This window comes from Stegostoma tigrinum, chromosome 14 (genome assembly GCF_030684315.1).
Source record: "Stegostoma tigrinum isolate sSteTig4 chromosome 14, sSteTig4.hap1, whole genome shotgun sequence".
Classification (NCBI taxonomy): domain Eukaryota; kingdom Metazoa; phylum Chordata; class Chondrichthyes; order Orectolobiformes; family Stegostomatidae; genus Stegostoma; species Stegostoma tigrinum.
In genome coordinates this window covers 15,298,806-15,317,371 of record NC_081367.1, presented here as the reverse complement: position 1 = coordinate 15,317,371, position 18,566 = coordinate 15,298,806, and positions in this window count along the sequence as shown.

Below are 18,566 nucleotides of genomic sequence, written 5' to 3'. Positions count from 1 at the left end.
ATCTGTCCTGAGTAGCTCCGTTACTGACTTACCACCATCCCCAGGGCTGGATGCACCATCCAGGCTGAACTGTAACTCCCTGGGCTGTAATGATACAGAACTGTGATTTTGAGGGGCACAGCAGTTGACTGACCATATCAAATCCATGGACTGAGATTGGACAACATTCTTGACTGAAAGTGGTGATATCGCCATTACTGCTGACTGCCCCCTTTAACTCACAGAGCTGGTAAATTATGACTGTGTGCCTAATATTGATATGTACAACCGATTGACAGCACAGTTAGCATTGGTCACCCACATCAATCATTAAAATAAGCAGCAGGGTGCAGTTGGTAGGCACTGAGTAGCCATTGGGGCCCCAAGACCATCTTCATGGATTAATCCCCTCACAGTCTCCAAAATTACCTTGTATACAACATTGAGCCTGATTTTATTTTTATGCATGGGTTTTGAATGAGTTAAAATTGGTTCCAACAAATATCAAATGTCAAACAATATATGGAGCTAATGAGGAAAAGAAGCCACCAACAGAAGCTTTACTGTGGAGTAGACCCAAAGAATGAGGTACATAAGTGTAAATTTACATGAAAATACATGAGCAATTTAATTGGCCACCACTATATCATTAACAATCTGCAGTTTAATTGAGAAGACAGATTAAATTCATAGACGTACTAAAAATGGAACTTTCCACACCCTCCTAATTATTTATTCATTTCTGAGATGCTATTATTCTGAAAAGCATAAGTCTATTTGATCCTGATGCCATTTATTTTGCTTTACACTCAGATACTTTGATGGCTGTTAATGAACTGTAATTAAGCTATCATGAAGTGCCTTGAAGAATTTTAGATAATGGTACTAAAGAAAAGCCTAACATCACAAAAGAACTAAAAGGGAAGAGAAGCAGCCATTTCTAAAGATTCATTTTAACTTCTCGACCAAAACATGTAATTTAGGCATTATGTAGAAAATACATAGTAAGGCAAATTTAAGTAAATTTGAGTGTTAGCAGATAATTGGCATTATTTTAAGGACAATTAAAGGATGATCTTAGTTGACTCCAAAGACCACTTAGAGCTGGAGGAGCAATTTTAAAAAAGATAATTTTTCGCAGCTGTCAGAATTTGTCAGCCTGGTTTATTCACTGGCAAAGCCTTCAAATTGAAATGACACTGATGGCACAAATAAAATTATTTGTTAAGCTGGAGGATCCATCTTATTACTTTGATGAAAGAATTGAACCAGACTCATGCGAACAGTGTATTACATGTTGCTCACCTTCCCCAAGTCCAAAAACAAATGGGCGAGATTACAGTTCAGTGTGGGGTCATAGATGGCAAACAAAGTTAAATTGTAGGAAACAAAAGTGCTTCATTTGAGCCACGATGATTCTTTCAGCTCATAATTAAAGCTTACCTTGGCCTGGAATTCAGCATGATTAATTTCTTCAGGTAGGTGCCAATTAATTACTCGATTTCTATGTTGACTTCTCAGCAATGTTGAGACATATTTGTAGTTGAAACCATCTGTTGAAAGGCCTTACGCAAGTCAGGCATTTCGAGGTGATTAAACCCGTACCTGAAAGACTTAAATATAAGCAGAGGATCATGTGATGACTCTAATAAAGCAGAATATTTGGAATGAAAATAAAATGAACCAGAAATTAGGATTATGTCAGAATATCTTGTTCCTTTTGTAAAACACAATGTTGGTTGGAATTGTAACCATTCCTTTTAACAGAAGAAATAATAATCCATTCAACAATGTTTGGATATATGCAATAATCAGCAGAATATGAAGTTTTTTGTGGCACCAATGTGTCTCAGTGGAAGGCATGTCACAAATCAAAGCACAACTATTACATTATATACTCTGCTGCTGCTGCTTGTGATAGTCTCAATGAAAACCCTCAAAAGCATTAATAATAATGGTTGCAATCCATTTGAGATCTTAAAGCATGTCAGTAGTATGTCAAGTCTCATTATACAGAGCAAGAAAAAGTTACTATTCACAGTTTGAATTCAGACCTGCAGATGAGTTTTTATCATTTCTCTGTCTGTTGTCATTCCTTGATTATTGCATGTTACATTTATATGAAAGAAGATAGACACTGTTCTGTACTACTCTTGATAGGAATAAATGAGATAAACAGGAACGAGAAGGCGAGATAATAAAATGTGAAGCTGGATGAACACAGCAGGCCAAGCAGCATCTCAGGAGCACAAAAGCTGACGTTTCGGGATCACAAGAAGGCGTGTGTTCATCTTTCGGCTAACTTGTGAGAAAAGGTATCATTCTCTATAATGATTAACCAAAAAGCAGCTGGGCCTGGTCCTTGATAAACAGGACATTGGCGAGACCACACCTCTAGTGTTGTGTGCCAGCTATGTCATGGCTTTGGAGGAAATACAACAAAGGTTTGCCAGACTGACTCCTGGAATGGCAGGATTATTCGATGATGAGAGACTGGATCAAATAGGGCTAAATTCAGTGGACTTTAGCAGAATGAGTGAGAATCTCATAGAAACAATTAAAATTTGAACAAGATTAGACAAAATAAACACAGGAAGAATGTTCCCAATCACTGGAGAGAGGGGAATCCAGAATCAGGGGCCACAGTCTAAGGGTAAGGAGTAAGGCACTTAGAGTCATACAGCATGGAAACAGGCCATGCAGCCCAACTCGTCCATGCCAACCAGATGTCATAAACTGAATTAGTTCACTCTGCCTGCAGTTAACCCATTCCCCCTAAAACTTTCCTTTCCATGGAGCTGTCCAAATGTCTTCTAAATGTTGTAATTGTTCTCACTTCTATCACATCCTCTGGAAGCTTGTTCCACTTATGCACCACCCTCTGCCTGAAAAGGTTGGCCCTCGGGCCCTTGTTAAAATTTTCCTCTCTCACCTTAAACCTAAGCCCTCTGGTTTTGGACCCCCCTACCCTGGGGTAAAGACCTTGGTTATTCACCTTATTATGCCCCCTTGTGAATTTATAAACCTGTTTAAGGTCACTCCACAGCCTCTGATGCTCCAGGGAAAAAAGTCCCAGCCAATCCAATTTCTAAAGACTATCCAAACTCAATAAATTCTGACTCAACTCTGACCAAATCTAAATGTTATCAAGGGCCTTTAATGGTCAGTGCATTGAGTATAGGAGTTGGGGAGGTCATGTTGCGGCTGTAGAGGACTTTGGTTTGGCCACTTTTGGAATACTGCATGCGATTCTGGTCTCCCTACTGTGGGAGGGTTGTTGCAAAACTTGAAAGGGGTCAGAAATGATTTACAAGGATGTTGCCAGGGTTGGAGGGCTTGAGTTATAGGGAGAGGCTGATTAAGCTGCAGTTACTTTCCCTGGCGTGTTGGAGGCTGAGGGGTAACCTTCTAGAGGTTTATAAAATCATGAGGGGCATGGATAGGGTGAATAGCCAAGCTCTTTATTTCCCCAGGGCAGGAGAATCCAAAAGTAGAGGGCATAGGTTTAATGCAAGAATGGAAAGATTCAAAAGGTACCAATGGGGCAACTTTTTCATGCAGAGGGTGGCACACGTAAAGAATAAGCTACTGAAGGACGTGGCGAGGCTGGTACAATTGCATCATTTAAAAGGCTTCCAGGCAGTTAGATGAATAGGAAGGGGTTAGAGGGATATGGGCCGAATGCTGGCAAATGGGACTAGATTAATTTAGGAAATCTGGTTGGCATGGATGAGTGAGACTGAAGGGTCTATGTCCATGCTGTACAGCTCTCTGACTCTTTGTATGCCCATATCCAAACTGGCAAAGAGTGGACATTGAGAAAGCAAGTTCAGAGCCTCTCTACAGGCATATTTGCTTCATTGTGTCAATTGCACTTCTGTTTTTTGACACACAAGAATGATCCCCCCCTACAAATATTAAACTTCTCATGATGTATAATTGCATTAGAAAGCAAAACTTCTCAAAATCAGAAACTCTTCATGTAACATCTAATTGATCGATAGAACAATCTTGGAGTTGAATAGCCTACTCCTATTTCTATGTTGCTGAAATATATGAAGCTTTTTTTTTTCTTCAGTTTATTGTATGTCTGCAACCCTGAATGGAACTGACTCTTCTTCAACCATTCTGACAACAATTCTTTACAATCCAAAAATGCCACCTTCAGCAGATCACGCTTCTCTGAATATTGCTTGTATTTTATTTATCTTTTTTAAAAAAATACGAGTCAAAAAATGCCATCACCCGTATATTCAGAATGGTTGATTTGGCAACTCGAATAACATTCACTTGTTATAATTTGTTCAATTACATATTTTGGGAAAAATAAAGACTGTGGAATGTTGATCAATCTTTCTATTGTCGCGGCTTCTTTTTTTGTTATTTATGTGAATGTACATACACATATACATATGTACACACAGACAGAACACAGAGTTATTCTGTGGATTTGGCCAAACAATAGTCAGTATGGTCGAGGGCCAATGTAAGTGATAGAAGAAGATATGCAGTGGAAATGAACCCAGGGCTTAGGGAAGGGAGCATGTCATTTGAATTATTTTTGGATTGATGTAGAGATTTGGCTAAAGAATGAAACAGTGAGAGTCATTCCAGGATTGGGAGAGATATTGAGAGAAAATTGGGCAGTGGATTACTTTTGGAGTGATCTAGTGGCACATGGAGAAAGTGGGCTAATGAGATTAATTTTGCATTGCTCTGGGGAAAATTGATACACAAATCCGCCAAAAGCCTACTGCTCGAGATTTGTTTGATTGTATTATAAACCAGGAGTACACTACAATATACAAGTACTTTTACTAGCTAACTGTCAAATTGTGTCACAGAAAATGTATGAATCGCAGCCAGGGGTCAAACTCGCTGAAAAAAAAATTAACCTTGCGATTCTGTCCCAATCTGAGAATGCTCAGATGAAACATCAACAAGTAAAGCATTAAAAGAACTTGGAAACATGTTTTGGCAGGGGCAATGTAAAGGGTAAATGGAGCAAAGCCACATCACTTACTTCCATTAGTTCTTTTTCACTTCTTCAAAAATCTAGAAGTTCAAGAGATATGATGCACAATTGCCACCAAAGTCCAAAAGAGCACAGAGTCAACGAGATGCATCAACAGAGAGCAGCTTAAAGATTCCAACCTTACTTCTGAAAGTTTTTAAGTCCTGGTACAAAGGCAAGACTGAAAGGATTAAACAGTTCTACAGTTTTCAGGCCTTAGGAAAATAAATGCTCAAGGAGACACTGTGTAGGGAATTGTGATAGGACCAGCAAGGATGCCCAGAAAGGAAAAGCTGTGCAGAACCTAAGAATATACAGATATATCAACCTATGGTGAATAGACAAAATAAACAAAAGTTATAGGTGTACACCTAAATTAATACATTAATCTTCTGGCAAAATGAAAACCAAAAGAACTGCGGATGCTGTAAATCTGGAACAAAAACAATGTTGCTTGAAAAGCTCAGCAGGTCTGGTAACATCTGTGAGGAGAAAACAGAGTTAACGTTTCGGCTCCAGTTCAGAGGAAGGGTCACCAAAACTGAAACATTAACTCTGTTTTCTCCTTAACAGATGCTGCCAGACCTGTTGAGCTTTTCAAGCAGCTTTGTTTTTGTTCTTAAACTTCTGGCATCTGGTTACACATGGAATAATTAATAGAGAAATGTATCTGATCTCAATGCCGCTCAAAAGGCACAGGAATATAATATAATTGAACTATCTACAGTTTAAGGCTTCACTCTCATCAACACCATTGAATTTGCCAAAAAAAATTAATTTAGCAGCTGGCTTAACTTTTAGTAATTTCACAAAGATAGACAAATGCATAAAGTGAGAGATGAGGAATTTTCCATTGAGAAAAAACAAGATTTCAAAGTGTTAAAAAATGTAATAATGCCTGGAGCAATATCATCAGTCAGCTTGGGTTACATCTGTCAGTCCAATTATCTATCCATCTAAAGCTCATTGCAATAAGGTCAAAAATCTGACAATTCTGTCTCCCCTTTCTCCTCAGACTGATAAATGGCATTTTATTCCTGTTCTGAGGTGACTGGTTATCAGTTGAAGTGTGTCTGACAACTACCAAGACTCCAGGAATATATGCTGGTTCCAAGCTTCCAAACAAATTGCAGAGAATGCTGAATATGTACCAAGGTAATGAATCATATTTCATATATGTTGAAATTCATAGAATGATCTTCACATATATTATCAGTGATAGAATTCTCAAGAATTGTGATGCCCTTGACATGAATGCCGCTTTCAACCGAGTGTGGCATCAAGCAGCCCTAACAAAACATGAATCAATGGGTATCGGGGGCAAACTTTCCATTAGTTGGAGTCATACCTGGCACACAGGAAGATGGTTGTGTTTGCTGGAGGTCAGCCATCTCAGCTCCAGGACATCTCTGCAGGAGTTCCTCAGGCCTAACCATCTTCAACTGCTTTATCTATGGCCTTCCTTCCATCATAAGGTCAGAAATGGGATGTTGACCAATGATGACATAATGTTCAGCACCATTCACCACTCCTCAGATAGTGAAGCAGTCCATGTTCAAATGCAGCAAGATTTGGACAATGTTCAAGATTGGACTGAAAAATGGCAAGTAACATTTGCGTCACATAAATGTCAGGCAATGGCCATCTCCAGTATGAGATAACTATCACCCCTTGACATTCAATAGTTTTATTGATCACTGAATCCTCTACTATCAACATTCTTAGGATTACCATTGACCAGAAACTCAACTGCACTCATTGCATAAACACAGTGGCTACATGAACCAGGCAGTAGGTTGGAATGCAGTGGCAAGTAACTCACCTCCTGTCTCCCCAAAGCCTGTCCATTATTTGCAAGGCACACATCAGGACTGTGATGGAATACTCCTCACAAGCCTGGATGAGTGCAGCTCCAACAACACTCAAGAACATTGACACATTCAGGACAAAGTGTCCTGTTTAGTTGACACCACATCCACAAGCATCCGCTCTCTTTGCCACCATTGTTTAGTAGCAGCAGTGTGTATTGAATCCAAGATGCGCTGCAGAAATTCACCAAAGATCATAAGACAGAAATTTCCAAACTCAACAACCACTTTTATCTGGAAGGACATGGGCAGCAGATACATGGGAACACCACCACCTGCAAGTTCACCTCCAAGCCACTCACCATCCTGACTTGGAAATATATCACTGTTCCTTAGCTGTTGCTGGGTCAAAATCCTAGAATTCCCTCCAGATGGCATTGTGGGTCATCCTTCACTACATGGGCTGAGGCGCTTCAAGAAGACGGCTCACTACCACATTCTCATGGGCTACTAAAGATGGGCAATAAATGCTGGCCAACCAGTGTCACCTGCACCCCATGGGTGAATAAAATACTTCTAAAAATTAAGCGTGGCCTTTTAAAGCTAATTTTTGATTTAGCTTAATTGGTGGAATTTTCCCAGGCCCTGAAAGACACGGGCAATGGGAGTCATTTGGAAAGTGACCTTCTGGGTGTTGAGGATAAAAAATAAAGTTCAATTTTGCACATAAGGTTTTCACAGCTAGATAATAATCTTGTCCATGAGAGTCGACGGACTTATGAGTATGCATTAGCAATTCATTGCATACTAATGAAGCAATGTTCCGGAGTAATTTCCTGTTTTGCCAGGTTGTGCAGAGAAACAAGATGGTGACAATTCCTGGCATGAAAGTCTGAGTGGGTTCCTGGCAGCTGCAACTCACCAGCACCTTCTTTGTGTTTTGGGCAGAAATTGCCTGCAGCCTTTGTCCACAGAAGTTAGCATCAGACAGGCACCAGACTCAGCTCATTATTGTGGCAGATCTCCAACTCACTTAAAGATCAGTTCATGACTTTAATATTACACTGTGGACCTCATCAACACTGTACATTGCAATGCTGCTGTCAGGTCACTTTGCACACAGGGACAGGCACCCATCTCATGCATTGGGACCGGGTGAATTGTAGGGCACATTGTTTGCCATCATAGCATCCACTCAACTGTGTCTACTGGGGTGCCTAGGGTACCTTGGCCTTGTTTTTCATTATTGTGCATTGCATCCTCATTTAGAAATTACAGGTTCTCAGTAATTTTGCCTTGCCTTGCCATTTAGTGCAGACACAAAGTCAGGCAGCTGTTAGTGTTGGGGCAGGTGGAGGAAAGGGAGTGAAGTGTCCTGAGTAAGTGAATAGGAAGGAAAAGAGCATGAAGGATTGGTAGCCAGGGGCAACTGAGTGCGTAAGGGGTAGTGAGGGAAGGTACTGCATGCAGTGGTAAAAGTGATTAACTATGAGCCTTAGTGGCATGTGTGTGCTGTAGCAATATAAACAGTAAGCGTGAAGTAGCAGGCAGAAGGTGGTGTCATTTCTACTTGAGTGCAGAAGATCAGTATCCTTCTTTCGGCACTGCTGGACTTCCAACCAGACTGTGGAATCTGATTGGGTGGCAGGCCGCTGGGTTCTGGTGCTGTGGTCTCTTCTGGTGGTTCTGAGGAAAGAAGATGACCCTCACTTCCAATAACATGTCCGACAGGACCTCCAAGCCCCTATAAACAAATCGTCGTTCCACCCTGCCTCTGTTGACCACCTCCAGGGCAATTCTTGCCGCATTGGAACTGTGAAAGCCTATTCCTGGCTTGCAATATTTGAACTGATGCATAGCCAGTGTTGGAAACATTGGTAGTGGTGAAAGCAAGATTCCATGGGAGCAATGATATGGGGTTTGTGAGACGAGCAGTATAAAAGTTACATGAAAAATCTCAACAGAGTACGCAACGAGAAACTTCCTGAAATTGATACCTAGCTGATATTTGGGAAAATCGCGCAAGTCGAAAGGACAGATACTGTGCATGAACGTAATTTACCATTAAATGTGAGTGGATGTTTCCATTTCTGGTGAGCTGAATAGACTAGATTCACTAATTTGTGCTTCCTTTGGGGAGTCCTACTTCAATAAATCATGGGTCAAGGAATGAGTCCTGAGTCCTTTACTGGTTAATGTTCCTTTCAAGTCTCAGCTTCATCTGAGTGCAAGAGATCAATGAACTGATTTATTCTATACAGCTTAGATAGTTGACGTGGTGAATTTGCCTCCTCTGTATAATGAAATGTGTGTTCCTTCATCCAACATCAAATATATGATACAACAAGGTGTAGAGCTGGGTGAACACAGCAGGCCAAGCAGCGTCAGAGGAGCAGGAAAGCTGATGCTTCAGGTCTAGACCCTTCTTTCTCTCAAATGTGTGATGTTAAATTGCAGCAAGTATGTTTAGAATTTAGTTTCAGTTGGAAAGCGTACTTGAAATCTAGGTAGTTGTATGGTTTAAAAAAATTACAGTTGTTGAATTTTCTATATCTACATAGGAAAGGGTTTCAGGAAGATTCAACAAGAGGAGGGATGGAAATGTAAACAAGAATGTGTATTTGTTGTTTCCATCTAGACTCTGCTCTGTCAACTTTCCCAGGGGATACTTCCTTGCTAAGGTAAAGAACAAGCTGAAGGGACAGTTGCAGTAGCTGTTATATTGCAGCAGTAATATTGCTGGCTTGCGTATAGTCAACAAAATTGTTCAAGGCCCATAATAAAGACGGAGATAGATTGTACATGTCCTGATTGGAGCATTGCACTTACAATCCATTCTATTTTGCTGAATTCTTCACAACAGATGTAAGAATCAACAATGCAATACCCCTCATACTATCAACATAACAGTATGCACTCAAAAGTGTATAAATCCTAAATGAATCACTGCTCTTTCTAATTGACGTGACAGATATTGTTTCTATTAGTAGCTGCTTTCAGAGGACTCTGCAGCAACCATGCTGTGGACTGCGGCAGCCAAATCAATGGACTGTGCTTCTCCCACTAACTCTTGCCTGTTGTTGTGAATTCATGGATTCCATGCTGCCCTGGTTGCCGAAGGTGTTGAATGTCGACACTCACATTCTTAAAGATCATTGTGTATTGCTTGATGACCACTGTTCTGAATCTCTTGTTTCCCTTATCTGTCCCGAACATCTATTAAGCTGTTATTATTCTGTAGATTACTGTAAAATCTTGATGTATGCTGGGGTATACATTATACTGAATACAGCTCTATAATAAACTGTTCTCTTCTGCTGTTCCTGCCATATCATGTTCTTGTACTTCTCCTTCTTGCCCAAGTTATTGCAATATCGTCATTTGAATCATGCACAACGTAATCATTATACAATAATAGCTATCACTTTAAATCCAGCACAGTACAATAAGTAGAATGAAACCTGGTTTAGAACCAGTTCGGCCATCTTAACGGTCAATCATTCAGCATATTCACATAAGGCTCCACGTACTCTTTTCAAAAAAGAATACGAGGTTATTACACAGGAGTAAGCCTATAAGATAATTTAGGAAGGTTGTAACATAAACAGAACAGAAAGATTCAACCGTTTTCCCTAGCAATATCCTTTATGTACACAAAATTCCAGTGAGCTTTCACTCTTAGGTTAATTCTGTAACTCCTTACTAAACTGGCAAGATTATAAATAGACCACATATAGACCAGATGTGTTTGTCTCTCTTTCTATCACTCCATGAGAAATGCAAATACTAGCGCATTCATTTATTTTTCATAACTTTAAGAAAAGCCCTGTCTATTTAATCTGCTCATACAGTTAAACAGTTTTAAGACTTTTTTCCAGCTCTGAGAACAAAGGGTGTCATAAACTAAACTAAATTACTATCCTTCTATGAGGATGGCTTTTGTCTTCTGAATGAAACTACTAATAACCCACTATCATTTGCTTCTGTATCATAAAGCACAACTTCATAAACATTCAGCAATTACTCATCCTCAGTGGTTTATTAGCCTTTCAGCATAAATCACATACTTTCTTGGAAATGATGTTTGACCTCTGTTCAAAAATGACTTTCTGACCTTTTTTTAAAAAAGACTCCAGACTACTGAAAATAAAAAAAAGCTCAACTTTTGACTTCCAAATTCCCAATGGCCACAACGTAATATTAGATTCCATCACTCTTAAAGTCACTGGCAGATGCGTAAAGCATACTTCCACTCCCCTGTGCTAAATCAAAGACCTCTGAAAAAAAACAGCTGATGTTATTATGGAAGCAGTCAGCTCCAAAACTGAAATTGACTTCAAAGTTTTTCTATTAAACATGATAGTCTTTCACTGAAACACAAGATTTAATGCTGAGCTTTGTTTTTTTTAAACAACTAAACAATGTTTATTATGCAAAAGCAATGAAGATAAAATAGAGTAAACCACACCATTTCTATATAGCACAAGTTGAAAGGTTTTGAAACACATGGCAAAATATGTTACTCCAAAAAACCCAACAGCATTCTTTTAAAGTACTCAGGCACCACCAAGAATTTCCTTTCAAGACTGGGATTTGAAAGCAACAGCTAAGTTACACATTATAAGGGAGATTGAGAAGAAAATCAGAGAACCTCTTCCTTGAGTATTCACACAATTAAGTTGAGACTGTCTCAGCTTTGAATAACCCCTTTAGGGTTTTATTCAAATTTTCTTGGTCAGGAACATTTGCTGAGGTAACATTTACAAGTTACCTCCTTCCTTCCGGAAAAGAAGTGCTTTACACATCTAACTTCTTCCAGGACTTCAGCCAACTGACATCAAAAGGCTTTTTGACTGTGCAAAAATAAAACAGTTATAGATCCTTTGAAATGAATGCCCTTCAATGTTTACTCTGTTTGCTCATAAGCACTCTCCCAAAGCAAACATATTCCCATTAGCACTCCAAAACGACTTCCTTTAAGCTATTTGTTTACAAAAGCCATGGCTTCAGAAAGCCTGAAAAGTTGATCATTAAATTTCATCATAAACACAAACCAACATCCACATGCCACTAGTTCAAAATACTCAGAAACTCAGAAATAAAGAATGTTGACACATACATAAAGCACAAACTTATATCACACACAGTAAAACTAAACCCTCCCCAGCCCATACCAATCTCTCAACTCCTCCACCATCCAATGCATCTCCCAGATGAGATATGGACTGAAATGTTACAATCATTCTGACTGAATGCTGTGCTTTGACAGATCATGGTGTTGCAATTAAACAAAACAATAAGTTGTGTCGGATGTCACAGAGATTAGTATGCAACATCAGGCATCAGTGGTTCTGTTGTTGTAATTTGTCCCATTTCAAAGTGTGAAACTCAACAAATCTTTCATAAGATTATCACTGAGACTTATTATGTCACTTTGGATTGAGGGGAATTTACACAAAGTTACTTTGGTTTTGAGGAGAAAACGAATTAAGATAATAGTACTATTTACTTGGGGAGTTTCCAATCCATTCTGTAGCAGCAGGTTACGCATGATGACCACCGCTATATAATGTCTTTAAAATACCTTCAATAAATAGTGTGGTGATCTTCCTGTTCTTTTCCCTGAGGTTGACTACGCTGCAACGGTGGAAAAACCATCTCTTTCCCAGTATTCACTGCTTATACTTGCTGAGGAAACATTGCTATTTAGGAAGTTAAAGCACAACAAGCATTTTGAAACCCTACCACTGCACTGGATTCCATTTTCAGAGGAGGAAAAAAGAGAAAACTAGTCCACCTCAGCGATGCAGCATTCCCACAGGAGAATGTTTCTGTCATAGCTGGAACTGAGCCAATCCAAAGACTTATGATTGAGAAGTTTGGAGTGCAGACTTCTCAATGGCAAAATGAATGACATTATTCTAAGGTAGTGTTGGATGTTCTGTGAAATTTATTCTAACATAATAGATATCTCTTAGGCTTTCTCCTATGAGGTACTTCAGGCAAGCTAATGAATCAGCCAATAACTTAAAAGGAGTCAAATTTCTGTGCATGCTTCATATCCCAAGGTTATGAAATGCTCAGTACTTTATACAACATGTGTAGGAGGACCACAGGAGACTACATTTCAAAATTCACAACTTTGAAGAGACATTCTTAAGAGAGTCAAGGCATTAATGTGGCTTCAAGTAAAAATGTACTTGAGAATAACCTCAGCATCAATTAATACTAAAAATGATTTACACGACTACACTATTTGCAAAATGAAAAACCAAGAGCTTGGGAATTTTTAAATAGGAAATATTAAATGGAAAAGTTTTAACATCTCAAGATTGCCTGCAATCAAATTAAAAAATAACATAAATGAGAACCACTCAAGAATACGCTTTAAACCACTGCTCGCATGATGGCCTATGACTGAAACCAACTTCTGAACTTGGTCTCCAGCAATTTCTGATTTTGTTTCAGATTTCCAGTGTCTGCAGTTCTTTATTTTATTTTGGCGTTTAATTCACTGTGACATCTCATCCAGCTATGTCTATTTTGAGGCAATCATGCTCCTCCCCCTGACAGGATTTCCACTCTAATCTTTCTTCTTGCTCCATCTCACCCATCAGCTCCTTCCCAAACTCCCTGTCTTCAGCTTAATATATAATTTTATTATATAAATATATCACCTTTCCTCGCTATGATCAGTTCTGATACAGCTCACTGGACTTGAATGCTAACTCTGCATTCTCTCTACAGATGCTGCCAGACCTGCTGAGTTTCTCCAGAAAATACTGGTTTTGTTTCAGGTTTCCAGCATTGCAGTTCTTCAATTTATTCTGAACGTGGTTGTCTCGCAATTTAATGAAAATAGAGAAAAAATAGAAGTACTGGATATGGAGATTGAGCTGCACTGGAGCAAGAGATGTTCAGAACAGATCAGAAGCACTAAGTCTGAAATGTCAGCTTTCCTGTTCCTCTGATGCTTCCTGGCCTGCTGTGTTCCTCCAGCTCCACGCTGTGTTGTCTCTGACTCCAGCATTGGCAGTTCTTACTATCTCCACAAGCAGTAAGTGAACTGTTTCACTCCCTGCCATTGCATAGAAATAGCACTCATTCAGCAAATAAAATCCAAACCTGTTCATGCATGTTATAGTTCTAGCAAAGCCAATATAATGGCATTTATTTGGACTGGGATGAAGAGTGACAGGATCTATTTTCAATCACATATCTAAGTGGTGACTTCTGTGAAAACTAGATCTGAGATTGTTGCATGAAATTGCAACCAATTTAAATTGCTACACATATTTAAAAGGGTGTGCAACATATACAAGCCTCTTCTTTTATGAACTTGAAGATGTCTCATCTATGCTTTAGGTTCATGTATTTCAAACTTTTATATTGATCCTGGGCCTGATGTCCTTCTTCTCAGATGTGCACCACAAGTGCCACATCTAAACCCCAGTTATTCCACGTCGATCTATGTCAATCAGGAACAGTGATAGCTAACTCAGGCACATTGGCTCCCCGTTTCCCTCACAGAGCCTTGGAGGTCCTGGTGGATGAGGAGAGGAGGGACATTCACTTTCCTCAGGACCATCAGAGAAGACCATAACTTCAGAGCCTGGCAGCCTAGTCTGAGTTGCCATGCAGATCAATGCAGTGTTCATTGCCCAGAAGGTTGCTCAGCAAGGCAAGAAGAAGATTAATGATCATCTGCGCTCTACAAGAGTAAGTGCTACTATCTTGTCTCTATTACCTCACACTCACTCTTTCTCTGCTCCTGCACCCCCTCTCACCAAGGCTCAATGTCTATAACTCCCATTAGTGGAAGATGTTACGTTGCAGTCCCTGAGGAATGCAGCATTATACATAGGGTAACAGTGTGGATGTTTTATGGTCCAAGGTGTGATGTGCAGGACATTGAAACATAAAAGGTGATTGTTATTTTGGCGAACTAGGATAATTTTTTTCCAGCCCACAAGGCATTACTCATGCATCACAACCATTATTAGGATTGATTTGTAATAGTGAATGGTCAGCAGTGTTTTTGGCCAAGACTTAGTTGACACGTTTGATAAAAGTGTAATCAGGTCCAGTGATCCTTCCTTAGACCAACTGTCCTTTTTGAGCAACTTCTGTTTTTGCAATGAGATTGGTGCTTAGCCCAGCCTGCATACTGTTCTCACAGTAAAATTACAATGGAAGTGCTACTGTGCTTGAACATACAGAACCGGAAGTGGAGAACGGTATTCTTAGTGAGTTGGTGATGTGCCATAATGATGGGGTGACATTGGTGTGTTTCCAATGCAAACCTCTGTGGACAGGGGTTGCAGATTTTCATTGTCCATGGAGCACAACTTGAAATGCAAAGGACTGCTGTTCAAGGTGGACATCCAGGCAAGTAAGCAGTGATCTGGAGGTGCCAGGTATCTGTTCTGACTTTTGCGTTGGGAACTGTCACTATCCTGTTTCTCTTTGCCACAACTGGAGAATAGGACATTGTACCTATATGAGATGAGAACAAGTAATAAATGACATACCAATACAGCAGACGTTTTTATAACTGGCACTTATGGGACCAGGAGTGTGTTGGTTGATCAAATGCTTTGCATAACCAGAGTGCACTGAACATCAACATCCCTTAAAAAATCCATTTAATAACATTAACAGATCTCCTAAAATCAATGTAAAAACATAGAGTAAATAGTAGGAATGTCATGCAGGGAATATGCGCATCACTGTTGTACTTTATTTACAGCATAAATACTGGGCATTGAGGCTATTTGCAGGCAAAAAGATGGCTGGAATGTGAGAGGCTTTTAAAAATGAGATGATGAGAGCCCAGAGAAAGTATACTCTTGTTAGTGTAAGGGGTAAGGCTGGTAGGTGTAGTGAAGGAAGCATATGTCAGGTATCGACAGCAGGAATTGAGTGCATCCCTAGAGAGTATAAGGGCAGCAGGAGTATACTTATGAGGGATATCAGGAGGGCAAAAAGGGGATATAAGATGTCTTTGGAAAATAGAGTTAAAGAGAATCCAAAGAGATTCTACAAATTCGTTAAAGACAAAAATGCAACTAGGGAGGGGATAGGGTCCCTTAAGGATCAACAAGACCATCTATGTGCGGAACGGAGATGGGTGAGTTACTAAATGAATATTTTGCATAGTTTTTACTGTGGAGAAGGATATGGAAGCTAGAGAACATGGAAAAATAAAAAATGATATCTTGAAAAGTGTCCATATTACAATGGAGGAGGTGCTGAACATCTTAAAACGCATAAAGGTAGATAAATCCCCATGACCTGATTTGGTACAGCCTTTCAGATACAGGTCCCCTCACCCTGAATAATCATGACAGAATTAGTGTGATGTGCAAACATGGATTATAGCTTTCTTACTTCATTCACCCATCCCAAGCATAATAAGAAATCATGGGTCTGATTTTGCAGAGGAGAGCACACACAGATTCCCTGTCTACTTCTTTTGTATGCTCAAAAGAAAACAAAATTTCTGTTGGGAGATCCCAACTGAATCTCCTTTAAAAATGCAGAGGTTGCTTTAAATCTGACAGGCCTCTCATTGTGTAAACCAGGGGACATCGAAACATGCCCCTCTTCATACAGCAGTCGTTGTCGTAATCTATGACTAAAGGGCCAGCACTACACTCAGTTGCTTTAACAGCGCCTGTGAAAGGGCAAGTAATAAAATAAGTATGTGGTTATGGTGCCAGATGGCTAGGGGATCGGTTGCCCGGGTGCCAGATAATTACGGTGCCATGTGGTTAGTGTAGCACACAGGTAGGGTGCTGGGGTGCAGGGTGTAAAGGGGTCCAGATAAGAGTTACATAGTTTAGTGTCAGTCACTGTGGCTAGGAGATATCACGTTCAGCAAAGGTGGATGGTGCATCAGACAGCATGGTATGGGACAGGTGAGGTCCTGGGGATGACAGGGTGATGTGTCTTCCCCTGGCTAGGTGGGGCTTGGGTGCAGTGGTGAGAAGCAGCATCAGGTCACAGGGGTTGGAGGAGGGGAGGGGGAGAGTACAGAAGGAGTGTCAAATATGTTGTTGGAGGTAGGATGATAGCTCTAACAGTCGCGGAATCAGGTCCCATGGGGCGAAGGGAAATGTCATCCAGTTGTGAGAATGGGGGAGTTTCAGATCAGGATCTGAGATCTGTGAGGGAACATTCAAGATGTAAATGGGAGTGTGTGGAGGAGGTTGGGAATCAGTTTAATAGTTATCTAAGAGTTAGGTAGGCTTTTTAATTGTCTAACGGCGCCTATGTATCAAATGACAGCAGATCCCTCCAAATTCTCTGACTTAAACGAACACGTTGGGAATGTTCAGAATCTTCAATTTCCTCAGCAGTTCTCTCAGACCCTGCGGCACAGCAATTCCTCAGGATTCTCCTGTGCATCTCCGATCTAAGTTGCAGAAGCAATTGTCTGGAAAATCCGGGCGGATGTTTTTGACCATTCCTGCTTTTCCCTTGACCCATTGATTTCAGCTACAAAGGTACTCTCTGCAATCGTGTTTCAAATGAGGCAAAAGGCAGTCACCAGTAAGCATTTGGCTGTTTCTGTCAAGACACATTTACATTTTACAGACTTTGTAACCCTGGAATATTGAAAACAATATCCATCAAGATCAAACAAACCTTCATATCTGCAAGTCACATTGGCTGTGGAATTTCAATGCCTGATTTCAAATTGTTAAATTATTACAGGTGAATTCTGACCAGGTGTGATTTTTCTTGCATCAGTGAGAAATTGAAATATGTTTCATTAAATACTAATCAGTATTCTCCTCTCTTCTGTTCCAAACAGCTCTGTCTGATATCTTGGGAAATTATGTTAAAGAGTAACATGATGGTACAAATACAATCACTATTTTGCAGCATTCACAGAGAATCCCAAAGTGTAGGAAGCAGCCAATAAGCCTTTACCTTTCCAGACAGGTGAAAGCAGTAGATAACTGCAATCAAATATGCAGACACAAAGGGTCTGCTTGTGGTGTAGCAGTCGTGTCCCTACTCCTGAACTAAGAGGCCCAGGTTCAAGTGCCACCTGCCTCAGGGATGTGTAATAACATCTGCGAACAGGTTTGTTAGAAAAATAGGTCAATAATAACAAATTAAAATATTAAAATACATTGTCATCAGCACCAAGAAGTGCAGAATAGAATTTAATTGCAGGCAATTGATTTGAAAAAAAAGTGCTACCAGGGTGTTTTTCTGTAGCCTATTTGTGGATGAGGTCTTGGGCAGAAATTTATTCATAAATGACGAAGACACCAGACTCAGAGATAGTGGGAATTGCTGATGCTGGAGAATCTGGCATAACAAGGTGCAGAGCTGGATGAAGAATCTGAATGAATTTTCTGAAGAAGGGTCCAGACTCAAAACGTCAGCTTTCCTGCTCCTCTGGTGCTGCTTGGCCTGCTGTGTTCTTCCAGCTGTAAACCTTATTAACTAAGACACGAGGCTTGCTGGCTGGGAGGCAGACTTCGAATCCAAGTGCCAAGCAGACCGCCTTTGTTAAGTTTCAATTCTTCCTCCCAACTCAGAAAGCACTTACAAAGCATGGCCCCAATTTGGTGCTCAAAAGATGTGTTGTGTCTGCATGTGTGCATGTATCAAGCCTGTGAAGGGAAGGGAATGTTTGAGAAGTTGGGTGAAGACAAAGGTTGTTACATTGTTTAATCCAACAGGATTTGAAGTAAAAAGTATCTGCCTTTCCACTGTTTTGTTTTGGACAGGATTGAGCCCTGCAA